Here is a 9996-nt window from a genome sequence, read left to right as displayed (position 1 = left end):
GAGATTCTTGTCTGCCCGGTTCTGGTCACGGAGGCCATGCATGGACTGTGTGGATTCCCACCCACCCTCCCTGCTGCTCCAGTCCTGCCACCTGTCTCCTGACAGTCCCTCTGCTCACCCACATCCCACCTTCGGTGCAGAGGACTTGCCGTGGGACTGCCAGTCGCCATCGGTGTCCAGACTGAAGGATCCCTCACCATCACCTCCAGTCTCAGAGTCCTGGACTCCACCTCGGCCCTCCGACCCTGCGGCTCCACCCCGGCTCTGTGCTCCCTCGTCTCCGTTGTCGGCCGTCGGCCCACCAGCTCCTCCGGGCTCCATCGTCTCTCCGACTCCGCCCTGGTCAGTCGTCGCCCCAACTTCGCCTCTGGACTCTACTCCTCCGGCTGCGCCTCGTCACTCCGTCCTGCCGGCTCTGTGGACCTCCTCCCTCCCGTGGGCACAGCCTCGATCCTCTGTCACTCCGGCTCCGCTGCGTACCTCCGGACCTCCATCTCCGCCGGGGTCGCCAGAGCCTTGGGTTCCGCCTTGGTCCTCCGGATCCTCTGTGTCGCCCAGGACCATCGACTCTCCAGTTTCGCCTCGGGCTCCACCGGCTCCACCTCCGTCGGTCGGCCCCAGGCAGGAGCCAACCCTTCCTCCACCATGGCTTCTCCCTCCGTCGGCTCCGCCTCAGTCTGTAGTTCCTGTACCCCTACATGGACCTGGCCCTCCATCTCTCCCCCTGTTCCGCCTCCGCTCCACCACCCTCCAGGTTGTATAAGGTGGTTAGAGCGTCTGGAAGCCGCTCCTTGGGGAGGGGCTCTGTCACGTATCTGGTCTATCTCATGAACTCTTGCACACTCATTCTGGACTGTAATCCCCATAAGCCACTGCACCAATCACTGCACACATCTGTTCCTCATTTTCCACTGAACTGATTGCTGCACACACCTGTTTCAAATTTACCCACATGCATTTAAGCCACTCACACACAGAGCCACCTTACGAAGTCATATCGTTCCATATGGTCGTAATTCTAAGCGTTTTTCTCTGTGTTGGATTATCTGTGTATGACTCTGGACTGTGTACCCCGTTGACGATTCCTGCTTCCTGCCATTACGACCATTCCCTGTCTATTGAACTGTTTCCCTGATTACCTACGTTGTTCCTGTTTTCTGGTGATTATTCTGGCCTGTTGACGATTCTAAATAAATGCTGCAAATGGATCCGCACGTCTCAGTCTGACTCTCCTTGTGACAGGAAGATTGATTTTTGAGAGAGGAAAGTTTATTTATTTGTATGTATTTGTTTATCTTTATTTCTTTATTTAATTTTAATACAAATTTTCTCTTGACTTTATGTTCAAATGTCTTTTGGGTGGTAGGGTTTTGATTGGGTTTATATTGATTTTTTTTATATTTATATTTATTTTTTACTGAAATACATTATATATGGTCTTGTTAAAATACCAATACAAAAAAGTAACTGCTACCTTTCTAACTATTATAAAATTTAGGTGTTTATTGAAGCAAAGGTTGTAGTTAATAGTTTCTTAATAGCGAGAATTGGACCGTGAAATACTAGAGTTAATTACTAGAGGCTTCTGCAATATTTAAAAGGTAAACATTTTATAATAAGTAATTTTTAAAATGTTTATTTATTGATTATTTATTCAACTTATTAATGTTCATTTATTGAACATATTAATAAATGTTAATTTCCAACCTATTTGAGCAGAGTTGAGTTTAACCCGAGACTGTAAAAAATATGGATGTATTGTCCATGACGTCACCCGTAGTTTTTTTTTATTTTTTTGTTCACCCTAAGAGCATTTTTGAGGCGCATAGTGACCGGGAAGAGGCCATTGCCATTTTGGAATCGTGTCTCGGCACGTCACTCCTGGATAATAATGGGCAGAGAGGCGGGACGTAGGTGTAGCTGGTTGCTGAAACCACGCCCACCTAGCGCAACAGTGGTGACAGCAGCGGCAATCCACCTGTCACTCAACTGGCCACGCCCTGAATTATACTGAACTTTAAAGGGATAGTTTACCCAAAAATGAAAATTTGATGTTTATCTGCCTACCCCCAGGGCATCCAAGATGTAGGTGACTTTGTTTCTTCAGTAGAACACAAACAAAGATTTTTAACCCAAACCATTGCAGTCTGTCAGTCATACAATGGCAGTGAATGGGCACCAGACCTTTGAAAGTAAAAAAAACAAAACATGCACAGACAAATTCAAATTACACCCTGCAGCTCATGATGATACATTGATGTCCTAAGTCATGAAACGATCATTTTTTGCGAGAAACTGAACAGTATTTATATCATTTTTTACCTTTGATATACAGTCATGTCCAACAACTGTCCCGAGCGCATGCTCAGCATCCGGCACATTACATGCGTACACGCTCTGGCGTATACGCAAACACCAGAAGTGTTCTGTTGCGGGCATCTCTCATTGTTTACACAGTGCACAGAGTTTGTGTGTACAGCAGCTATTCAGAATGGTAATTACTTGCATTTATCCTGTTTGTTCAAACCGATTTAAAGCTAAAATATTACGTTTGCTTGCACGAACTCCTCTGGGACTGTTGACCTTTCACCGATTCCCCTTCCGCGTTTGCGTATACTACGACATTGCTGTGTATCAAAGGTAAAAAAATATATAAATACTGTTCAGTTTCTCCCAAAAAACGATCGTTCCGTGTCTTAGGACATCAATGTATCATCACAAGCCACAGGGTGTAATTTGGATTTGTCTGTGCATGTTTTTTTTTCTTTCAAAGGTTTGGTGCCCATTGACTGCCATTAAATCACTAACAGACTGCAACGGTTTGAGTTCAAAATGTTTGTTTGTGTTCTACTGAAGAAACCTACATCTTGGATGCCCTAGGGGTAAGCAGATAAACATCAAATTTTCATTTTTGGGTGAACTATCCCTTTAAGGCTTAATATAACTTTAAAAAAATTAGTTATAAAAAAAATCACCCTCCCTCACAGTTGACATGAAGAGCAAAATTAGCTGTATAGACCAAAACCACTTTTTGAACTGCAATTCATCGACTGGCCGCTAGAGACTGGCTCCAAAAGGTAGTCAATTCCGTTGTTTAGCTTCATAGGGCATCTTTAACAAAAGTATTATATCAATATCTTTATTGCATTCCGATTCTGAAATCCAAAGTCACGACAAGACATTTCTCTTATTCTGTAGATTTTGCCCATTCACTCTCCTTGTTACCACTGCTTTTCTGCCATCACAATGCGTGTGCAGCTGCAAGTGATGTAACTGATGTCTGCTTACAAATGATTGGCACAGAACTACTATATTATATAAACTATTACATACAGAACTTCTTCTTCTTTCAAGTACCAAAATAAGACTATAATGAATGTATAAGAGTATAAATTTCCCTAGATTACACAAAGACATTTTCTATAATGATTCTGTCTTTATAGGGACAAAAGCTGAGGAAAAGAAAATGAAAGCTTTAAGAGAGAGAAAAAAGACTGACGTTAGTCTTGAGGGTGAGCAGAACATTCACAGTGATTAATGAAAAAGCTAACAAAAACACACCTGTGTCTGTCAGGCAGCCCTAGGCCCTGTAAACAAAAACCATTGAGACTAAGGGCCAGTAGCCAATCAGAAACGTTGCCAGATGTGTGAGTTTGGGGATATTATGTTTTTTTTTTTTTTTGAAAAACAGCAGATGAGTCTAGTATTTAGGAAACCTAAAAACAAACTGTTTTCAAAAAACCTTTTGGCAATACTAGCTGTACATAAATTGTTTACAGCGAGAGAGTTTATATAATTAAACTGTCAGAAAGTCTGCCAACCACGAAACGCCACTTGTTAACTAAACCCCACAGTTTCCCTTTACGGAGCATTATGGAGGAGGATGTTTTCGGATCTTCTGGATGAATGAAAACACAATTCTTTCACAAAATAATGTGCCCCAGAGGGGTTTTTTATTTGGGTCTGAGAAGAAGAAAGCCAATGAAAGAAAGGTTATCGACAAAACACCAGAAAAGGAATGAAAAAAGGGAAAATGCGATGTCTTAGGGAATTGCTCTTGATGGTAGTGTTCACTTTCCTTCCTTGTGTTTTAATTAATCCCAAACCAATCTGGAGCTCAGGTAATGGGCTTCAGAGAAACCATCTGTGTAACACATCTAAGTTTGGCACTCAGTCCAGCCCTACACACTTCTTACAGCGCCTTCCACAGAAGCAGCAGATGTTCGTGCCGGCTCTCAGAGTGGACAGCCGTATTATTATACATCATTGATCCAACTCTCAAGAAAGATGCAGCACAGCCGGCACTCCTGAGTCCTTCACTTTCATATGGGTAAAAATATCTTTAGTGCATCTTGTAGGCCTGTCATGATAACTACTATTATGTATTGATTCCTGTCCAATGGAGAGTGTAAGAGCATTGGCTTGTGATAATATGATAATTATGACTGACATAGCTCATTGGTGGGGACTTATACAGGGTTGATGTAATGTAAATGCAATGCAAAATTAAGCTATAATATAGTATTTTTTATGAATTGCTTATATTTTCACTGATATGCTTCTGTGAGCCTTCATTCATCATATTTTACTTAAAGTATTTCAGAGCAAAGAAGATTAAAGGCCCTTTACAAAAAAAAGGCAAAACAGCATTGTAAGACGATTTTGAAGTTGAAGACGAAAACGCGATGGGAGTTTTTCGACATACCCACTATATTGACACAGATTACACAGTCTACACATGTGCAGAGACGAGACAAGACGAGTATGTGACGTTAAAAGGTTACAATCAAGTGTCAATTTGTTTAAAAAATAACTGATCATTTCACTAGATAAGACCCTTCTTCCTTGGCTGGGATTATTTAGAGCTCTTTAATGCTGCATTTAAACTGCTTTTTGGAAGTTCAAAGTTGGGGGGCACCATACATATCCATATAGAGAGAAATCCTGAAATGTTTTCCTCACCAATAATTTCTTTATGACTAAAGAAAGAAAGACATGAACATCTTGGATGACAAGGGGGTAAGTACATTATCTGTAAATGTTTGTTCTAAAAAAGTCCTTTAACTAATGAACTAATTCTTTAAAGAGCAGATATATTATTTTTCCAGATAAATTGCTCATATTTCACTTATATGCTTCTGTGTGCCTTGTCTGCATTCATTCATCATATTTTTCTTAAGCTTGACAAGCCTCGATGCTTTGACGGGCATTGTTTCATGCAAATGTTTTAAACATAAACCAGGGTTTAAATTGGGATTTGTTATGTGTATATATACATTTTGCAAATATGATTTATTCTGAAGCAATATTCTCATCTGTTTTCTATCAGCTGTGACATATAAATCTGCATGTTTTTAATATTTAATTCAAGGGCATTTTTAAACCTTTATAGTGGTCATTTTACCCCTAACTTCATTAATACTTTATCTTTTTAATTCTTACATTTGATCTATGAATTCTATTACAATAATATGAATATTGTTATCTATACGTTATCAAATTAAATAATTTGCACTGAAAAAAATGCAACTGAATTGAATAATGTTATGTGATTTGTGTATTTTTTTTAATACACAAGAAATTATTGAGCGAAATTATACTTAACAAAATTAAAATGCTAGTAGGTGATGGCAAGTGTCTAATGAGTGAGTCGATTCGTTCAATCGACTGACTCTTTGAAACTTTGACTCAATCAATTTGTTCAAAACAATGAATTATTTGGCAATGAATCTGTCTTTCTTTGAAATTAGTTTTGCTGCTGAAATAGAACAAAAGCAGTCTGCAATACTGCACCTAAAATGTAAGTGACCTAATATTATTGTACTTGCTTACTGAACTATTGAACAGTCGTGATAGTGAAAATGTGTGATGTTGCTTAACTAACTGTATTTGAAATATAAAAACTTTTCATCCTCTGAATGTTTACCTCATCATGCTGAGTTTCTTTGTGTTGTGCGTTTTGATTTCTCCTTGAGAGTCTGCATGAGCCTTGCCTCAGCAGCGCAACCTTATACCATCAGTGCATGCATTATATACAGTAGGTATATCCACTATTCGCCACTTAGGCTACTCTAAATCAGTTGTGTAGTGGTGCCTGGAGAAGTGGGTATACGCCCCAAATACACGCTGAAAAGATTAAGGTTTACTTAATTCTTGGACTGAAAAGTTTACAGGGGTTCACTGGTTTAAAGAAACCATTTTAAGATTTTGTTAAAATGTACTGATTCAAATTGGTAATCAATAATTAACTATTATTATTATACCAGTCTGTGCACCTAAAAGAGGGGCTTTCCCTTTCACGCCCATCAGCCAGAGATGAGGATGAGCTCTTGGATGACGATGACGCCATTTCTTTGGCATCATCGGATCCTGGAGCGAGTGCTCTTCTGGGTTCCACCCAGGAAGAACAGGAAATGCTATGCGAAGATGAGGAAGCCGAGGCTGAGTCTTCCCAACCTTCCTGCCCTGCGTAGGAGGAGCTTTTGGAGGTTATGGATCGTGCTGCAGCAAGGCTTAACTTGCTGTGGAAGCATGTCAGAAAGGTGGTCCCGCAGGGCCTTCTTGATGAACGCTATCTTTCCGATCATAATTTCCCGACTCCGGTGATTCTTCCATTTCTTCCCGATCTCCATTCAGAGATCGAGAAGGTATGGAAAAAGCCCTTTTCTTCCCGCATCCATAGTTTCCCAATAGCTCACTATGCAAACATCGAGGGAATGTGAGAATACAGCGATGAGCGGATGCCCCCTGTGGATGAGACGCTAGCTAGCTATCTCTCTACAGGGGAAGCACGCCATGGCGATGCTTCAAGCCTACCAGGCTGACCTGCTGAGGGACCTGGACAAGGGTCAGGGTCTTTCTCCTGACGAAGTGCCAGAGCTATGACGCACCACGGATCTCGCTCTCCGTGCCACCAAGCAGGCCGTTACACACATGGGTAGGGCTATGGGTGCTATAGTGGCTATGGAGAGACATCTGTGGGTAAATCTGGCTGACGTTGGGAGGAAAGAAAGGGGCTTTCTCCTCGACGCGCCAGTTTTGCCTTCTGAGCTTTTCGGTGCCTCCGTCGAGATGGTAGTCGAGAAGTTCAGAGAGGCAAAGACGCGGTCAGCCGCTTTTAAATCCTTCATTCCACGAAGGTCCAGGTCCGAACCCAAACAGACTTGGGGTCCTGGTCTACACAGAACACTAGTGTTGCAGCTCGCGCCCCTCCACCACCTGCGGTTAGTTCTAGGAGACGGCTCAGGCCGAGGGGGGGCAGACAGGAATTGAAGGAAGTGATCCAGACGAGACAACAGTCTCGTATGGATCTGAGTAAAACCTAAGATCTTTTACTCCCTTCTCTCAGTCCCTCTGTCTCTTCCCTCGTTAATTCCCCTGATATTACATCAGCCCCTGGCCAAGGTCAGGTGGGAGCTGCCTGCACGCTCCCCGGACCTATGATGTTTTTGGTTTGTTTCTATGTCTTATAGATAACACCATTACTGATGGTCTGGTTTAAACTCCTTAAAACGGGTTTGAGTGTGAGTTAAGTGCATGTCATTTACGGGTAAGTACGATCCATTCTTCCTTTTATTTGAAAAGAAGCTTAATACTGTTTCAGGCCTGTGTGTTGTGTTTATACCTTTCAGAGATACCTCTGATCCAATGGATTATGGTTATGTCAGTGTTCGTCTTCTCCACACCATAGGTCCTGTGGTAAACCACTCCTTACAGCCAAAATGTTAAACATAGGACTTATGTCCTCCTCAAGGTAAGCTTCCTAAGTTTTTTCCTTAGGATTGCCCCCGGCATGTTTAACACTGTCCTTTGCAGGCCTCCCATGAGAATCCCTCTTCCTACCCTCTCTATGTGGACTACCAGATCCTCTGAGGAGCGATCTCATCAAGCTGAAGGGTCCTTTCCAGCACCTTCCGGAGTTTTGTCTTCGAGGAGCAATATCTCACGCTCCAGTTCCTGTTTCAGGAAAATTTATGCCCTGTTGACACAGGAACGTAAGTCCACCTAGACTGGTGTTAGTCGACCCCCGCTGTAGCCTGAGGGCTGGGGGGGGGGTCGACATAAGTAGTGCTCCCCTTTCTGCGGAAGGGGTCTATTCAGAGTACCACTCTCGCTGACAAATCAGGTTGATTCTCACTCTTCGGGCCTCACGCACGAGCTGGGCTCTACCCTTTCTGAGGAAAGGGTCCTCAACGAGTGCCCCCTCATCAGGACGGGCGTTCCTCCCTGGCCTTCAGGGTTAGGAGTCTGTCCTCATGACCTCCAGGAGCTCTCCCTCTCTCAGGGCCTTGAGATTACCTTGGTTGCTCCCCTTTCTGCAAAAAGGGTCCTCTCAGAGCACCACCCTCTGGCGGATTTTGGTATTCTTCCCTGTCCATCAGGGTTTTGAAGCTAACCTCCTCTCAAGGGAAATACAGTTCCCTTCCGGGAACTCGAGCCGCGTCAGGAACGCTATGGGGAACGCCATTGGCGGGCAGCACTCTGAATCATGTCTAACAACCAATGAAATGACGGGAGTGACGTCACAGGCGCGGTGACGTCATCGACCGGGAAGTATAAAACGCGTGCGTTTGAAGCCGGCGGCAGCTTTTGTCATTCAGCGAGAGCGCTCTGTGTCTGTCCCGGTCATACTGCTGTTTTTTCGTGCCAGTTTGCACGGCTTTTATTTGAGTAGTATGACCGCTAAAATGCAACCAAGGGGGAAAGAAAGTTAAGAAACTTAGGCGGTACAAGCAGCCACATAGATAGTGTGTTCCTCCCTGCCAATGCTTCATTGTTGGTGGGGATACACACAGTCTATGTGCGGTCTGCTTGAGTGTAGAGCACGCACAGTCAGCCCTCGAAAAGGCTGACTGTCCACAGTGTGAGCGTTAAAATCTCCACTGCGGGTGCTCCACGGAAGGCTCTCTTCGAGGAGGGAGCCTTCGCCAGCGTTTCTCGCGGGTCTGGCCCCGCTTCCGCCGAGGCGGAGCGGTAGCTGCACTCGTTGGGATCGCGGCTCGATCTATTAGAGGGACGGGAGACGGGTGTCTAAAAATACCCTATCTCCTCTCCTATCTGGTGGATCGGTAAACCTTTTTCTGGATAAGGAAGCCCGCAATGCGGTTACTTCCCTCCAGGAAAGGTTTTCAACGCTTTCCATATCTTCCTCCAAGGAGGTTGATGTGAAGTACGTTGTCAAAAGTATTCAACCGGTGGTTGTGCTGACTGTGCATTAGCTAAATAAGCAAATATGAGCCGCAGAAAAGCAAACGTTCTGCTTCCTGCGGACTAAGTCAGCACTTCCAAACGGAGCTTTCTGTCCTTCCCGATCTACATTGAGTTTTTTAGATCTGGAAAAAACTAGAAAGTAAAGATGACGCCGCGGGTTGAACAGACGCTATCAGCTTCCGTTCCCCAGTCTAGGCATCATTCTTGAAGGCTCCGTCTTTGCTCTCCAAGCCGCCTAAAGAAAACTTCAGGCTTGATCAGCAAAGATACACGTGCTGGGGTTTTTGACGGGAAATAAAACCCCAGCCGTGTACCAGCTCCTCACATAGAGGCTTATAATAGGAGCGTTGCAGCCTGTTTCCCTCCGGTGACACCTAGAGGGCGGGATTAGCAACACCCCTGACCGGGGGCTTCAAAGACCGAGCCCGGTCCGAGGGTCGTGCTTCGGTCTAAGAGGTCCTCGGCTAAACGGCCCTGATTTTATGGAAAATAATTAAATAAAAATATAGGGCCGATGAGGGCAGCCCCTCTCGGGGAGGTCTGCGGTGCACCATAGAAAAACTCGGTGACCACACCTTCCCGGCCCTCTGGAGATCTGGAACAATCTCCTGCGAACAGACTTCGCAAACCCCCGCGGGGGTCTTAAGAGCAACTAATTCAGGTGTATCCTGCCAGCTCGCTGTTACAGGTCACCGAATCAGTTCCTCAGATAAATCCAGAAGCCAGCCGCGAGGGGCTGGTTCCCTTAATAGAATTTCTGGCAGCGTGGAAACTACTGCCAAATAT

The sequence above is a fragment of the Garra rufa genome, chromosome 17, assembly GCF_049309525.1.
Source record: "Garra rufa chromosome 17, GarRuf1.0, whole genome shotgun sequence".
Lineage (NCBI taxonomy): Eukaryota > Metazoa > Chordata > Actinopteri > Cypriniformes > Cyprinidae > Garra > Garra rufa.
Note: the sequence above shows the minus strand (reverse complement) of the source record.